This window comes from Ambystoma mexicanum, chromosome 3q (assembly GCF_040938575.1).
Source record: "Ambystoma mexicanum isolate Mex_15411 chromosome 3q, UKY_AmexF1_1, whole genome shotgun sequence".
NCBI lineage: Eukaryota > Metazoa > Chordata > Amphibia > Caudata > Ambystomatidae > Ambystoma > Ambystoma mexicanum.
Genome location: NC_090926.1, coordinates 895,225,444 through 895,243,243, shown reverse-complemented (window position 1 = coordinate 895,243,243; position 17,800 = coordinate 895,225,444). Strand labels below are relative to the sequence as shown.

Genomic DNA, 17,800 nt, shown 5'->3' with positions numbered 1-17,800 from the left:
CACGTCCTGATGGAAATCAGTGGCCCTGAGCCAACCGTGCCGGCGAAGGCAACCGCTGTTGCCCATCTGGCGAAAGCCGGTATCGGCGATGTCTGTGGCCACCATGATGGCGTGGTCCGACACCACCTCACCTTCCTGCAGGATTTCAAGGGCTTCTGCCCTCTTGTCATCTGGGAGGAAGTCCAGGATGGGAGTGATCTTGAACCACAGCTCCCTGTCATAGCGTGCCACGATCGCGAGGGCGTTGGCCGCCTTGATGGTTGTCGCTGCCGACGAGATGATCAGGCGTCCCATGGTATCCAGCTTCTTCCCCTCAGAGCCCGGCGGGGAAGTGGAAGTTGATGCCGTCGCCCCTGCCGATGTCTTCTTGGCCGCCGCAGAGACCACCGAATCGAGGGATGGCTGTGCCCTGAGGCACATAGGAGCTTAGTCCGGGACCCGGTACTTCTTCTCGTAAAGGTCCCTCTTCGCAGGGGCCATGGACGGGTTCTTCAGAAGGGACAGTCCTTCGTCCCAGAGGTCATCCAGTAAGGAGACTGAGAGGACGGTCTCAGTCCCCTTCCCCGGCAGGCAAGTGGAAGTTGATGCCGTCGACCCTGCCGATTTCTTCTTGGCTGCCGAGGAGACCACCGAATCCAGGGAAGGCTGTGCCCCGAGGCACATAGGAGCGGAGTCCAGGACCCGGTACTTCTTGTACAGGTCCCTCTTCGCAGGGGCCGTGGACGGGTTCTTCACAAGGGACAGTCCTTCATCCCAGATGTCGTCCAGTAAGGGGACTGAGAGGACAGTCTTTCTCTTGGCCTCCCGTCGTTGGTAGAGGAACCCTTCCTTCTTGTGCTCTTCGGGGCATAGCTGGAAAAGCTCCGATGCCCTGGCGATCAAGGCGTGAAAGGAGCCAATTTCGTCGGGCGGGGAGGCCCGGGCAGGGGGTGATCCGTCCCATCGCCACCACCATCGTCGTCGTCCGCCCCAGCCGTCTCCGTCCCTGTCTCGTCCTTCGGAGGAGAGGATGGGGGTGAAGGCTGGAAGGGAGGTGGGAGGTGGAGGATGGATTTGCCTTCGCTTGTTCGGTGGGCTCCCCGACGGTCCAGGCACCGCTGGATCGTCCGCTGGTGGTAAGGGCAACCTTGTCCTTATCTCCATACACAGGGCCAGCAAAGCCATCAAGATTGCTCCTGAATTGTCTTCTGGCATCTGTTGTGACTGGAGTGAAGGCAGGGGCGCGGGGTCCTCCGCTTCCTCCACAGTCCGCCGTTGATCGTCGGCCCCACCGGTGCTCTCTAAGTCCGCCTCATCAGGATCCCTGGTGTAGTCCCTGGCCTCCACGAACTGCTTGTCCAGGGTCTTTTTGATGCCAGCCAGCTCATCTTCGGAGGTGATATCTGTATCTGTTAGGGCTACTGTGCCCCCCCCTCTTTCTCATCCCGGAGTTTCACGGGGGTCTTATCGATAGGCTGGAAAGAGGTTTCCCTCCTGGGTGGCAGGGAAATTCTAGGCCCGGAGGTCGTCTCCACTTGGGTAGCCTCCGCAGGCATCGCCAGGGCCGCCACGGCTCCTTCAATTGAAGCCTTTACTGCATGAATCTGGGCCTTCACGACCTTGGGCGTGTCTGAGGCCTTCACCTTAGGTGGAGGGTAACCGCCTCACCCCCCCCTTGGCTGTCTCCTTCGGGATCGACCGGGGCTTTTCCTGAAGCTTACCTGGGTTTTCCAACTTCCTTTTCACCGAGTGAGAGTGTTGGCTCGTGGATGATGGCGTCGGTGACATTGCGCCCTGCCTGGCAGCCGAGGAGCCCGAACCTCCCGGTACCCGCGGTCTCGCAGTGCTTAGCCTTTTGTTGGGCCCCCGTCGCCGGACCGCCCACAAAGGTCTTACAAGACCGCTCGGACCTTTTCTCACCTGATGCTGGGCTCTTCCCCTCCAGCCAGTTAGTGAGCCGAGTACGACGGTCCTTCATTGTCCGGACGGACATGTTCTTACAGAACGCACAGTCCTTCTCCACGTGTGATTTGTCGTTGTGAAGGCAGTAGAGGCACCAGGAGTGCTCATCTTCATAGAAGACATTCTGTAATCCACATCCAGGGCAGATCCTAAACAGCTTGGATCCAAAAGGCGTTGTGTCTCCTTTGTCCTGGGCCATGACCACGCAGGGTATGCCTCAAAGATCTTCCGGAATCCTCCAAGAAGTGAAAACTCGATGAAAATTCACCCTTGGGGGGGGGGGGGGAGCATAGAAAATTCCAAAACGGGTCCCTGTTAATTGGAAGAAGCATCGGTGGAGCTTGAGGCTCGAATTGACCGAAAAATTAGAGCAAAACACTGAAAAAAACGCAATACGCAGTAAAAGCTCGAGAGCTGTAGCACGAGGACTCCCAACACTTGAACGTCCGGTAAAACTCTGAAGATGGCTGCCAGAGGAGGTAGAGGGAAGTCATTGGCTGGGGGCAGTATGACCCAGAGACCAGCGATTGGTTATTAGTAGAAAGACAGTTCAGAAACTAAACAAACTGATTTTTTCTTTACCTAAGATTCCCAGCCTGACGACGGGGAATATTAATGAGCATGTGAATCCATGCCAGACCCCATACTGGAGAAATTCGCCCTCCATCCACCTGCATTCATTTCGACTACAGTAAACCAATCCGCAAGTCAATGAAAGGCAAAGGGGGTTGGCTGAATGTAGCTTTACTTTCACCTCTGCTAGCTCTGGGATGGGGGTATCCCCTGTTGTATCCGCCTTGAAGTCATCTGAGATGGCAAAGGTATACTCTTTCCTCATCCATACATTTCCAGCATCTTGTATAGCAGATGGGGACAGGGATACTCACCAGCCCCCAGCAGATGACATACTACTATAATCACCATCTGGGTCTAATTCTATCAGGCTGCTTACTGCCAATGGTCTGCCATTAGCACAGGATGTGAAAATGGCCTGCCGACTTGCTCCAAGGTGGTGAAGTGTGGGCATGGTGGAAACTTTGCTTCCACTAGGTTGCAAAAATAGGGACTTTAGTGCAGTGTGCATCTGTTAGCAAAGAATGTTGCAAATTAGTTGGACAGTTTTTAATGGCTAGCTTTCCAACATGCGCTAACTAATGTTCGCAGCTATGCCTTTATCCACATAGAAAGTAAAGAAAATTGCAAGTAGCGTGTCACCAAAATAAATTATATTTATTCATGTGAAAGTTTTAAATTTGCATTAATAAATATACTTGCCCTTAACGCAGCCATGGAGTCAGCACTCACAGTCAGTCGTTCCAGAATTGCTTACATAGTTATATCTATTAGGTTAATCATGCTAATAAAAATGTTTATGCGAAAAAGTGCTTCAAGTACAGTACACTTTGTCCTATTCTGAAATGTGTGGAAATGGGACCCTACTGCCAGCTCATCTCATTCCTGTTCCAACTTATGTGTTTGCTCATACTCTGCCTTCAGATAGTCCAGGAGGGATTTACTACGATACTGACCTGCCTGGAATTAGTGACCTAGTTCAAACCATGTTTTATCAAGGCTTCATCCTACTAGATCTCCATGTTTTCCCCCTTTGAAACAGACAATGTGATGTGGGATCAAAAACAGCTGTCAGTAGGAAATGGTTCTGCTTCCACTGTCAAGTTAGTGAGTCCTAGTCCCGTAAGCATAGCGGTTTGCATGATATCGGTTTGCATGAGGACATCATGCAACCAATTTAGCTCAGGCTGTTTGGTAGCAGAGGGAAAAACCAGATGGAAATATCAACTTTCTTTGATTTCTTCTCTGGGGGTGGGATAGGCCTCAACCTTGTAGTGGCTACCTGGACCCCATTCATGATCACATTAGAAAGACTACATAAGAGCGGTTATTCTGTCTTTCTAAAGCAATCATGAAAAATACCCTTCACCCAGACCCAAGCCGATGAACAGACCTCTCTGCCTTTCACTTACCTCACTCTCTGTAAGGGTTCCTTCAGATGCACCCACCATCTTATCCACGATGGATAACAGCTGCTCCTTGTGACGCACATAAGTGCGTGCAGGGGCTGACGGGCACAGGCAGGCGAGATATGTCGAGAGAGTTACGCAAGTGTTTTTTTTGTGTGTGAGCGTGTGTTAAGTGTCTGTTAGGCAGAATCCTATACAGTGCCGTTAGGGACCACTGCACAGAGTTAAGACTACAAGTGGTAATACAAGTTCACCTTTGGTACAAGCCTGCACTACACAGAAAGAGTGACTGAGAAGCCATACTTATCTCAAGAGCAAATGAGCAGTAGTAGAGATTACACAAAGGACTACAATTACTGTGACTCAAGCAAACACTGACTCAAGGTTTCTGGTTAAAAAATATAAGTACATTTATTTTTAAACCATCTGTTCACAAAACACTTCACTTCTAGTAAAATAAAATCACACTTCAAATACACTACACAGAACCAATCCCCCTTGTGCAGAACAATTCAAGGTAAGTACCTTAGGTTTTGACCGACCAGTGTTATGAAACTAAGACGTTACCGGGAGTACATATGCGATCACTGTTTGACAGTACTGACAGTTCGGTCTTACTAAAGATACACGTACCCGCGGGAAGAAATGTAGCCGTAGTCAAACACACTTAGCACATGAATACACACAAGAGAGTTGGGGATAAAAATGATAGGCAATACTTTTGTCAAGGCAGAGAGAATCCGAGGGCACTTCCTAACAAGAAGATAAAAGTCAATAGGCCAGTGCCAGTGTCAAAAGGAACAGGGTTCCTGTTGCCGAGGATCACACGGTTAGAACAGTTCGCGATTCAAGATTGCCAGGAGTACTTAGATATTGTCGGAAGAGGAGCCAAAAGTTATAAGAGGGAAGGAAGAAAAGGACAAGCCTTTGGTGAGAAAGAAGGGTTCACCCCAATTCCTCCGAGTCTGACACAGTACCTTATTCGCCGAAGAACGCTGGTGCCACGGCAGTTGTTCCTGGTAGTTTCCTGCAGACTCACGGTTCCTGGAGTTTCAGTCGTGGAGACAAGGACGACGTCTGGAGTGATCTGCACTACCCAGGGATGAGGCCAGCAGCAGTGACAGTGAATAAAAGGTGTGCTCCTTTAAAACAGGAGAGGCTCTTCGGATGGCTATCCGTACAACTACAGCAGTGTGCAGCGATTTCGACCACAAAGAGGATCCTCTGGCTGTGGAAGATGAGCTGGTTGACCCCACCAGGATCAAGGGAAGAAGACTCTGGGCAGGATCTTCTCTGGTCGTTGAAGGGTAGATAGCTCAGGACTGCAGCAGGGCTTCACCAGGACTCAGGGGTGCAGCAGCCGTCTTCTTCTCCGCTTCTCTCCGGTTCCTTGCAGTTCCAGTGGCGACTGACTTCCAGCCCAAGAGTCCTGCCTTTTATGCGAAAATCCCCAATTTACACAGCCTGGCTGTCAATCACTCAGCAGGGGGGTGGTCCGGCCCGGACACCACCTCAGCCAATCATTACAAAGTGCGACTTGGGTCTCCAAGGAGACCCTGTGCAGGGGGTAACAACACCCCTTCCTCACATTCAGACCACCTAGACACCCAGGCTCCAAAGGAGGGCTTCTTCGTAGAAGCCCGCCAAAAGACGGTGAACAAAGAAGGCAAACCTAGATTGCCACGCAAAGTAAAACACAAGGAGGACTTTAACAAAAAGAAATGGTGACTAAACCCAACCGGAGCCGGAATAAAAAGTATTTGGGCAAGCGGGTTTATGTTCGAGGCTAATACAATAGACTGGAACAGTACCACGTTTATATAGTATAATCGCGGTAGAAATGTTAGGGTAGATACCACTGCCACCAGCCAAGTCTAAATGTGAAAAGAGCAAAACAAAGCTCAGAGAGGCACAGACAAAAAGGGGTAGGAATGAACCCTTTCCAATACTCCATGTAAGATGGGGTGTAGTTTTAAAGTGACTATATAAAGTTAATGGCAACTTTACATGTTTCTGGGGAACAGTAGTCAGCCCCAGAAAAATGAAGTCAATGGGAAGTCTAAATGACAACCCTGCGTCACTGCACTAAAGGTGCTGTGTAACACACACAAAGTGGGGCTCATGGAATGGTGTGCTCCAGAGCCTAAGATCACACAAACAGTAGAAATACACATGGCAAAACACATGTAAGATTGGGAAAAAGGCTCACACTCTTACCAGGTCGAAAAATTAAACCACTTTAATCCAGCAAAGCTGCTGAGGGACTCAATAGGTGAGGGAAATTAGCCATAAATGAGAATTCTCCCTAACAGTGTCTGGGGGGCGAGAAGGTTTGTGGTGGGGAAGGGCGAGGTGGGGGTTTAGACAAAAGTGTGTTTGCATGAGTGTTGGAGCATGAGGATAAATGTGTTGTGTTTGAGCAGGGAAGGGGGTGGCGAGGGATTAAAGGGAGGTTTGGGGGTTAAAAACCCCCGATTTACTAGAAATCACGGGAGATGGTGGGAGTTCAATGGGTGGTATTTCAGCATTTGAGGCCACACAAATATATAATTATTTGTGTGTTTGGCGTTCAAAATGCAGCACCTATCTAGATACTTTACCTATTAGCTTTGGTCACATCCTTGCCTTGGAGACTTGTTTATGCCTTTACCCCCTTCCCAGGTACTTACATTTCAACTGGTTTCACTGGATCTCTGGTCTCTGAACTGAATAGGTAAGCAAGTACTTATAATTATATTATTTTGTTTATTGAATGGAAAGTTATATCTGGTATTTATCCCATGTTGTATTACCTTGTATGCTTTGATGGGCTTATTTGCTAAAATAAAGCATTGTGATGATGAATGAGGCGATACTCAAAAACATGTATAAGGTACACGGCTTTGACTGTTGCACTACATTTTCTTTGTGTTTTTCTCCCACTTTAGTTTGAATATTAATGCTGATATTATACATTGCTGAATTTCACTGAGGGAGCAGTACAGAGGGATTAAGCACCTTTTGTTGGTTACAAACTATGTATGCATATATTGAGATTCTGTTCTTGCCTAGTGAGTCATAGCGTTGACTTTTAATGCATCCTGTGCTCTTAATAAGTAGTATGACGAATTATTCACCGTAATAGCATTTCTGATGATTGTATCTGATTAGATGCACATGCTGTGCATATAGTCCGACATCCAGTGGTAACGGCGGAGTATTGCATTTTGTATTTCGATAATTGAAAGGGCAATCAACATGGGTGTGCCTGTAACACTATCCCTAACGTAACGTGTAGTGTACCCAAAATCCCTCACGTGTGGTAGTCCCTCCGATTGCATTTTTTCTACCATGAGGGAGCATAATGACTATCGTGAGTGAGTACATAAAAGAGAGAAGTAGCAAGACATCTATGTTCCTTCCACCCGATCGGGGAGGAAGGGTGGGCGCATGTGAATCTAAGCAGATACAATCATCAGAAATGCTATAACGGCGAGTAATGCATGTCTTCTGATGCTTGTTAATCTGCTTAGAATCACATGCTGTGCATAGACTAGCGATCAGTACCCAAAGTTGGAGGTGGGTTGTGAGAAGGAACAGTAGTGAAAAGATGTCTTAGTACTGCTTGTCCCACCTGAGAATCATATCTAGAATGAGTGTCTAGGCAATAGTGTTTTGTAAAGGTGTGTACAGAACTCCAGGTTGCCACTTTGCAAATTAACTCATGGGGAACATTTGCAATGAAAGCTATGGAAGCGCCAGTGCCTCGAGTAGAATGTGCTCTAGGCTTGAAGGGCAGTTCTCTCTTCGCAAGAGAGAAACACAGTGTGATTAATTTGACAATCCTTGAGATGGCTGATTTAGAGACAGGATCCCCTTCTCTACCAGCTTCCACTGAAACGAAAAATTGGGTTGGTCTTTATCAGTGGTCTGATTCTTTCCAGGTAAAACATGACTGGCCTGCACACATTTAATGTGTGTAGGCTTCTTTCAGCCACATTAGTGGGGTTCTGGAAGAAAGTAGGAAGTTCTATCGATTGGTTCACATGGAATTTGGAAATAAATTTAGGTGCAAATCGAGGTTGAGTGTGCAGAACCACCTTATTTCTGAACTGTAACAAAAGTGTCTAGAACTGAAAGGACCTGTAGTTCACCAACTCTCCCTTTAGAAGTGATAGCCACTAGGAAGGCTGTCTTATAGGTAAGATCCTCAAGACTTGCTTTATGCATAGGCTCAAAAGGAGACCCCATAGGTCTAGTCATTACCACATTCAGGTCCCATCCGGAAGCCGGGTTAGAAATGGGGTGGATGAATCCTTTTAACCCCTTCCATGAAAATCTTAATGACTGGTATTTTCCACCACAACACCTTTTGTTGTGACGTATTATAGGCTGAGAGAGCAGCTAAGTGAACCTTCAGGGAATTAAAAACCAGGCCTTAATCTAGTAGGTGAGTCAGGTACAATACAATGTGCGTAGGTGAGCAGTCAATGGGATTGACGCCCTTGGAATTGCACCAGATAAAGTGCTTCCATTTACTGGAGTAGCAATATCGGGTATTAGGTTTCCTCGCCTCCCTAAGTATGTCCATGCATCTCTGAGGAAGTTGTAGGTGCCCGAACTCTATGACCGGAGGAGCCAGGCTGCTAAATTCAGGGTTTGCGGGCATCAGTGAAGCCCCCTTTGTCCTGAGATAACATGTTGTACGGGCAAGGCAGTTTCATTGAAGGCGTTAGGGACCTCTCCATCAGATGATAGAACCAGTGTTGGCGGTCACACATGGGGGCCACCAATATCTTATGGTGACTGGTTCCTGGTTTATCTTGTGCACGATCTTGTTGAATAGGGGAGGGAAAAGCGTAAACAAATTCCCTGACCATGCTATCCAGAGACCGTTCCCCCTTGGATAGGTTCTGGGGATACCTGAAGGTGTAATCTTGGCATTGAGCGTTCTCCAGAGTTACGAACCAGACGATCTCTTGGAAACCCCATTGTGCAAAAAGGTTGGAGACAATGTATTCGTGTAGTCACCATTCGTACTCTACGGGCAGTGTGAAGTCGCTGCTGAGCATGTCCGCAAGAAGATTGAGTTCCCTTGGAACGTGTTGGGACAACAGGAACATCCTGTATTTGAGAGCCATTTCCAAATGTTCTGGGACAGCTTGGACAGCCCTGGAGAGTGTGGCCCCTTGTTTGTTCAAGTAGTACACGGCCGTGGCGCTGTCAGTGAGGATCAGGACTGTCTTCCCCTGTAACTGTGTCTGAAAGGCTGTCCGTGCTTTGAATACAGCTAACAGCTTTAAAAGATTTAAGTGGTTGGATGCTACAACGTGTGCCGTCTGGTGAAGCAGGTGAGCCCCCACCCCGTGAGAGATGCATCTGTCGCGAGAGTGGGGTGGTGAAGCCCTTCCCTTCAAGAGGTTTTCCCTCGTCCACCGCTGCAGAGAGAGAACGAGGGCTGGCGAGACAACTACCAGATCTTCCCATTGTCCACTGGCCTGACACCACTGGCTGTTGAGCCACTCTGGCATGGGACGCGTGTGCAGACGCGCATGAGGAACTCAGTAAATGCAGGACCCCATCATTCCTAACAGTCACATGGCTTTGCGTACCGTCACCTCTCGACCGGCTACATACTGAGGGATCTGAAACAGCAAGTTTTGAACCCTCTCGTTGGAGGGGAAGACGAGGCTGTCTAGGAACTGTTTGACTTGACTGGGGTCGAGGCTGGATTTCTTCTCGTTGATGGAGAATCCCAGACTAAATAAGAGGCCTATCGTCTTTTGAGTGTTCAACAGGCATGTTCTGTAGGAATCCTCCGTTATGAGCCAGTCGTCGAGGTAAGGGTAAACCAAAACGGAATCTCTGTGTAGATGCGCCACTGCCAGTACCTTCGTAAACACCCTTGGCGCTGAGGTAATGCCGAAGGGGAGTAGTTTGAACTGATAGTTCTTGTCCTTTATCATGAACCTTAGGTATTTTCTGTGTCGGCAACATTGAAATATGAAAGCATGCATCTTTCATATCCAGTGTTGCCATGTAATCCCCTTGTTTCAGCAGAGGGATTACTTCCTGCAACGTGACCATACATAAACTTTTGAGGTTTGACAAATTTGTTCGCTGGGCACAAGTCTAGCACAGGGCGCATGGTGATATCCTTTTTGGGTACAAGGAAGTACACTGAATAAATACCCTTGTTTACCTGTAGAAGAGGGACGACTTCTATGGTGCCCTTTTCCTGCGAGATCTTGACCTCTTGGAGCAGGATGCGTAGGTGTTCCAGCGTCAGGTGTCTTAATTTTGGCGGTCTGAATTGAGGTGGGCGGCAAAATTCTATGCAGTACCCGTGGGTGACTGTCTTGGGAACCCACTGGTCTATTGTTATCCCCTCCCATGCATGAAGGAATGATGTTAAACGTCCCCCCACCGGGTAGGCATGAGAGGGGACCGGGATCTGAGAGTCATTTCTGACGTGAGGAGGGGGAGTCTCTGAGGGTGGAATTCCAGCCTCTACTCTTTCCACAGCACTCTCCTCTAGGTGGATACGTGGTGGTGGTGGTGTTGAATTATTGTCCTGAAGTCCAGTTGTTTCCTGAACCATACTGGTTTTGAGGGGAGCGAGATTGCCCACGAAAGGAACGACAAGAGCCTCCCCCTCTCTGTTGTGAAGGCCTTTGGGTAAACTGGTTTAAGGTCTTGAGTTTCATGTTCCTTTTTAGCTGTCTGAAGTGCTTCGTCCACGGCCTTGCCGAACAAGTTGTCTCCTCAACCAGCTTGTTTATTAAGGCTGCTTGGGGTTCAGGCTTAAAACCAGAGTTCCTCAACCAGGCGTGTCGTTTTAGTAGTGTATCCTGGGCCAAGGTCCGTCCCGCTGTTTCAGCAGCCTCCAGAGTGTTTTTAAGAATGTTGTGGTTGGCTTGCTTGCCTTCCGATACAATTGCGAGCAGTCTAGCCCGCAAAGATTCAGGGACCTCTTGCAGCAGGTTCCACTGTACATCTGAGTAGCTAGCTAGAGTGGTGGTGTTGGCTATTCAGGTGGAGAATGCAGCAGCAGTCGTAACCCTTTTTCCCAGTGCATACAACGTTTTGCCTTCTTTATCAGGTGGTGCCTCACCTGTAGTCAAGTGATGCACCTGCCCTCTTTCTCGTAGTCGTGACTACCAGGGAATCCGGAGTGGCATGCCCTTTTATGTAAAGGGGGTCGGTAGGAGAAGGGCAAAACAACTTCTCTACCCTGGGATTAACTGGCCTGGTTTGGGCTGGTTTTAACAATGAAGGCACCAGACTTCTCTTGATAGAGTTCAGTAAGGCAATGGCCTGACTGGCAGGAGGCATTTCCTTCAGCATGTCCTCTACAAAATCCAAATCCTGCACAGCATCATGTGTGGCGATTTGAAAATGTTCAGCCGCCTTCTTTAAGATGGTGTTAAACGCCATCTGATCATCCACAAGTAAGGCCTGACTGACTGGAGCAGTAGGAGGGGAATCCATACATAGGGCGTCAGTGTCCAAGGTAGGAGTAGGGGACGCTCAAGGTTGATTATCAACCGGATGGCTGTCTTCCCAATTGTCCATGGGATCCACAGGATCCTCAATAGGGTACCCAAAAGGATCATTATTCTGTACGTAGGTATTGATAGGCACGACGTCATCAGTAAGGTCATACACATTATTTTCATGAGGATCCTCAAAGGTCCTCTGAAACTTAGCCATAGCCATATAAGGAAGCTCCTCACAAGGCCTCTTGAGAGAAAACCTCTCTGAGAATTCAACAAACTTCTCCAGTCGGTTCATGCACCCCTCAAACTTCTCCCTGGTCCATGATGATGAACCAGAGGAGTCCAGGGGAGGAAAGGGATCTTCTTGACCATTTTCCTCTCCAGAACATCGAGATTTTCCTTCTAAAGTCTTGGATAAAGACAAAGGGCTCAGAGTACTCTTTTTGAGGCTCTGGGCGTTGTGACATGTCTCTATACGCGTCTTTAGGCGGTTCTTTAGGTTTCTACGGCTGTTTTGACTGTTTTTTTTGTTTAACCGCCGAAGCGATCCTCGCGATACTATTGCTGATGCTCAGGGTTACAGGGAGGTGAAACGCTTGAGCCGGTGGCTGCGCAGGGGATTTTGGCGCCACCGGGGCCTTAAGCGGTGTCAGAGCCTTCTTCTGAAGAGTCTCGACGGCCACTTGTGATTTGGTGCTAGCACCCTTACTTTTGCACTGCCCAGGCGCATGCCGCTGTTGCAGGGAGGGCTGCCAATCAGAGGGCAACACAGAAGTATCCGACGTCCCGTTGGCACTTTCGAGCGCTTCGACTGGACTGCCAAAGCAGAACCGTGGGTTGTGTGCTTAGTGTGGGAATCGGGTGCGTCCCCGTCGCCGGATGTATTGTCCCCATAGCAGGACGTCATGCCTATCGGGGCTGGGGACGGACGCTGCGGATCGAAAACTCTTCGCAGTAAGGTCAATGGCTTCCGAAGTGGAGGCTAGGTCATTGCTAATCCCTTCGTCACACTCGGTGGCTCTGGCAGCGGGGGAATTACTTTCGGCCTGCGACATACCGGAGGCCGCCCACCACTTCAAATGGCACTCCTTAATAGTCTTAGGCCGTAGGAGTTTACAGGCCACACAGGACGCCTCGTTGTGGTCGAGGGGAAGACAATTAAAGTACCGACAGTGCTCGTCTTTCCATGGATATTTTGCCTTACAGGAAGGATAAAATCTAAATGGAGTCCTGTCCATAGCGCAGGCTCGTGATACAGACGACAAACCCAAGGGAACAAAGAGAGTGGAAAAGGAAAGGCATTCTTGAAAAGAATAGGACCACCCCGACCCCACTCTCCCTACAGTACAGGCCGGCCAGAAGGCCCAGCCACTTGGTCGGCAGCTCCGACCGGATCAACAGCCGTCAAAAATCCTTCGTTACCAGTCTTCGGCGGTGGCACAAGAATCAGGAATGAGAATAAACAACCTAAGGTCGAGAAATTTAACAATATCGCAATGTTTTATGAAGAGCTCTGCATCAGCTGGGCGGAAAAAAAACAATCTGAGGGACCTCGACGCACGAGGGATTTTGGGTACACTAAACATCACGTTAGGGATAGTGTTACAGACACACCCATGTCGTCATCTCCTATTGATTCTCAAAAGACAAGGTGCCAAAACTCTGCGGTTACCACTGGATGTCAGACTATATGCACAGCATGTGATTCTAAGCAGATTAACAAGCATCAGAAATATTTTTCACATTCGATAAACATTCTTTAACTTGTCAACTTTATTTGATGTTAGTAGTACCTGCAACCAAATCCTTGCTCTCCTACGTCTAAGCTTCACAACTCAGACTACTGTGCCCATAGAGTATGGTTAGACCAAAATGGAAAAAGCCCTTGAAGGACCACCAGGTTGTTTTGCCAGAACCCCACACCCATTTAAGTTCTGAAAAAACTTCCTACCAGCGGAGGTTCAGGTACAAAGGATACACAGATCCAGCCATGTGTTTCTGAACCAGGTCTCGGTTTGCAATCTGCAATATGAAAGAATACCAGTCTATACCATACATCAGTAAGAGTTACGCTGAAGGGAAGCTATAGTACCATGGGGAATTTTGGCCTCAATATATTAGTAAGGACATACCTTTTTACCAACTTTGGGAGAGGTACCAGGCCCAGTGTATCAACTGCCTTCAATAGCACAGCCCTACAGAAGCCAAAGTAAGTCATGAGGCCTAGAGAGGACGAACCACTAACACAATCTGGAGTGGTGTCCAAACCATTTGCATCATGCACCTCTTTTTGGAGTTGAATGGTCCTCAAATTGAAATTCCTCAAGTGGCTGTTTTTGAGAGGAAAACATCTAAAATGAAAAGTACAAATCATCACCATGGTCAGTGTCAAAGAGGTCTTGGAATCTTTATCTGTGTGCCCCTACTATGGCTCAACTAAGGTGACTCCTCGCAAGGAAAGACATCAGACTACCTCTGGAATGTCACTGTGAATTCCATAACTGAAAGCATGGGTGGAGAGCCATCCTGCAAAGAAGCCACTTCCAACAGGACCAGAGCCATGACGTCTGTCAAAATGTGAATTGTTATACTACTGCCAATGACACACAGCTTTATCTGCGAGTTAATGGTTCTACTGCTTCTCCTCCAGACATTATCCAATGACCAGGAGAGATTGCGAGATGGATGACTTTAAACAAAACTACTTCTCCTTAATAAAATGGAAATGATTCTGCTGGGCCCAAATCGACTGTCTAATTTGTTACCATTATTGTTCCTTCCCCTCCTCTATTTGGCTTACCTACTAGCTATGCCCCTAAAGTAAGACACTTACAATGCTATCTGCAGTCCAACTTGGGCTGGGACTAACAAGTTGGAACTAACGTTCGCTCGATTTACTGCACTCAACCTTTGTGAACGATCCTGGCATATCCGGCTCCACAGATATTGCAGTAGTAGTAAGATAAGTAGTGAACTCCAAACTAGACCATGCAAATGCATTCCTTACCAGCTACAACAATTACAAGATCTCTGATGCTCCATACATTGGCTTGCATTGGATCAAAGGATCACCTGCAAGATTGTGTGTCTGATCTATACATGCTTACATGGACTAGCACCCTCTAATTTAGCAGACAAGATTTATTTCTATCATCTATCCAGATCCCTCACATCCAAAGACAAACTACTTCCACAATCCTGATATTTAAGTAGGGGAGACAGACTATTCTCTGTGTCTGGCCCTAGACTATGGAACACGGTGCCTGATGAAATGAAAAAGCCTTATTACTTTTGTTCCAGAAAGCAATCAAAACTTATTTGTTAAAATGGACGTGCCGTAGTGATGTTTCCTTCAATTATTAACTATATCAATAAGATCTCTGCCAGGTGCACGTTACAAATAAATAAATACACTGGAGCTAAAAGGTGTCTGATCTCCCTGTGGCTTCCCGGAGTCCAGTCATTTAGATATGTGGGAGTGGAGCTTGAGATGTCCAGAGCTATCTTTGACAGGAGTAGCTAGGACAGTAGCAGCCACAGGGGCAAACTATAAAACCCACATCACCAAGTGGAAAATATGCCAATCCTCGGAAGAGGATATAGATGTACCAAAAGAAAGGCCCCCGGCAACCAGCACGACTGTCTCAGGGAGCTTGGTACCAGACGCAACCCAGGACGAATGTGTAATCTTAACTTTCAAAGGATCTGTGCTATCAGAAGTATGTTGCAACAAGAGGGTACTCCAGCATAAATACTAACAAAATCTTCATTTTACACACAACATGAGATACTCTCAATTGACATGATCTCCTAATTTCTTACAATTTCATATTATGTAAAGGATAAAAGTAATGCTACTACCATAGTACGGGTGAACACCTTCACCATCGAAATAATTCAAACTAATCACCAACCAGTGACACTACATGCGCTTCTGAAAATTAATTAACTATTCTAAATGACACCTAAATGTCATTAGATCGGCAGGAACTCCCCTGGAGTGATGGAATCCAGTCCTGCTCTTGCAAGCTCAAAAAAAGGCCATTTACATTAATTGAGGACAAAAACGGAAAACCTGCAGAATACATCCTGAAAATGTTACTAGTACAACATCCATCATGCCCGACATATCATGTTTCTGTTCCTTGTTCACTAAATGTGGAACATTCTTCAGGGGCCAAATTGAAGGAGCCACTCTACAAATATGGGCTATATATTGACAAAAATTGCAAATGCTCATGACGTCTACAAATCAAATGACTGGTTTTCATCTGTGTTCTACTTCACCTCAACCCCTGGGCAATCTCACTCATTTACACTCCAGCAGCAACAAAAAACCAAAAATGAAAATGGCCACAATTGCAAATCCCCGCTATTAAACTCAGTAATAATAGTTTTAAGAAAGCAGCGCAGTTACCCATTTCCTTCTACTACACACGTGACTGTTAATGTCACCTTCGTTTTTTCAAACGATTGAAGCCATACATCGGTAAAAACATACATACCACAGTGTTATCTTATGTTCAAGAGTCGCCCCAGCAATTCATCTAGATGAGTCTCTAAGAGAAAACGCACGTCTCTTTCATGCCCCATTGAAAGAAATGCTCCTAGTGCAATGCCCGCAAAAGCTCTCTGCTTCGCCCATACTGTGGACATACAAATGTTTGTTTTCATGTGCTGCAAAGGTACTTCATTTCCCTGTGTTCTCTGCCTTTGGCGTGGCTTTCCGAACGGGTGGACAACGTGCAGTGTTTGTAGGTTACTCCTACCTTTAATCATTCCAGCTTGGTGCATCGGAGTCAGATTCTCCCCACAGAAGCTGTCTGGGAGTAGACGACTGCTTACTACATCACAGATTTTCTTGCTGACTTTTAGTGGGATTATCCAATAAGGACTAAAGTTCCCTAAGGATCACAGAGAAGATTGCTACTTCATTATCCCCTATCCTAATGACATTCCACCTCCTAATTGAGGTCGTGGCTAGGGCTATTCATCAGAAAGAAAAGAGTTCCTGTTCCAATTTGATCAGCTGTCCTCCCGATACTTGTATCAGTGCCCTCCAATCTACATACTTCTGTCCATTGGAAATATTGCAAACAACTGCTGTGTTCTATGATGTTTTCTGTGATGTTTTCCCTATATATTTCAAATTGCACTATCAAACGATCATATATATTACACACTCAGGATTAAAGTTTGTAAATTCTTTTTGTGACCATTCTCTTAATAAACCCACATCTACTGTGTGTTTGTTTTGTTATTTACACACACTGCATGTCCCACATGGATGTGTCCAATAAGCGCTCACAATGTTGGTAAAGTCGTCATGACTCGTGGCGGCTTGTCAGTCTATTTTTGCTCTCCATATTTTGGATAGACAAACTCTTTAAGGCAAAATACAGCATTTCCTCATGATTTTCCTCCAAATGTATAATTGACACTAGGGCTCCATGGCAGCTGAGGATATGGACTGGTACAGCCATGTTTAAACACTGCTTTGGAGAGGTGCATGATGTTTAAGTGTGCACAGTGATGCAAGTCTGCATCCCCAAGCCTTTATTAAAGCCAGCCATCATTTTTACTTTCACTAATTGCTGCTCTTGGAAATTGTCATCAGTCCTGCGTCTGCCTCCTGCTGTGCTCCTGCTAAGAAGACCTGAGACGTTTCCACAGAAGCCAGGGCTCCATGGAATCTGCTGTCTCAGTCCAAGGACAAGAGGCACCAGAGCTAGCACAGGTAGTATAGATGGCCTGCATCTGACAGAACCAGTTTGATATTTGCACCTGCACAAGGTGATCAGTAACTCAGTCCCATTCTATGATCACAAACCACTCCCCACTACTTTATCATGTTGTTTTCTACATATTCAGGCACTGCCTTTCTTAATTGGGATGGAGGGGTCCCTTTGTTCAAGTAACTAAGCCAGAGTCTCTCTCATGGTTATAGGGGTTATACATTAGAATAGGGGGTCTCTACTCTAATGGACCACCAAGACCCCAGATATTGTGGACACCTATGGTCCAGTCTATCAATGGGGAACAGCTGACATGTAGCAATTCTGACAAGGGACGGTTTGGGTCTGAGGCAGCATTACACAACAGGCTAAGAATGGATTGGGGGTTCCATTGTTTAACTCCTCCAAGGCCTATATCATGTAGCAATTGGTGGTTCTTTGCTCTCCAAGGATTCCCTATTCATATTCTCCAGCCATCAACATTGGACTTTGCTACTCACAACACTTGCTTGGTGGCAGGTGTGACAGTTCGTGAGCTTCAAGAGCACGTTATGCTGAGGGAAAAGTAGAATTCCCTATTTTCAGCCTTAACTTAATGCAGGAAACAATAAAGCCGTCCCCCCCCAACCCGGAAATATTCTGTTTGTCCTTCTGCCTCAAATTA

The 17,800-nt window shown here is 47.1% G+C and overlaps 1 protein-coding gene across 9 annotated transcripts in view; it reads right to left on the bottom strand.

The window, feature by feature from the left end:
* The window catches only part of HELZ (helicase with zinc finger), a 2,743,493-nt gene that overhangs the window by 879,489 nt on the left and 1,846,204 nt on the right, over positions 1–17,800 (bottom strand). The gene's annotated exons all lie outside the window — the stretch shown is intronic.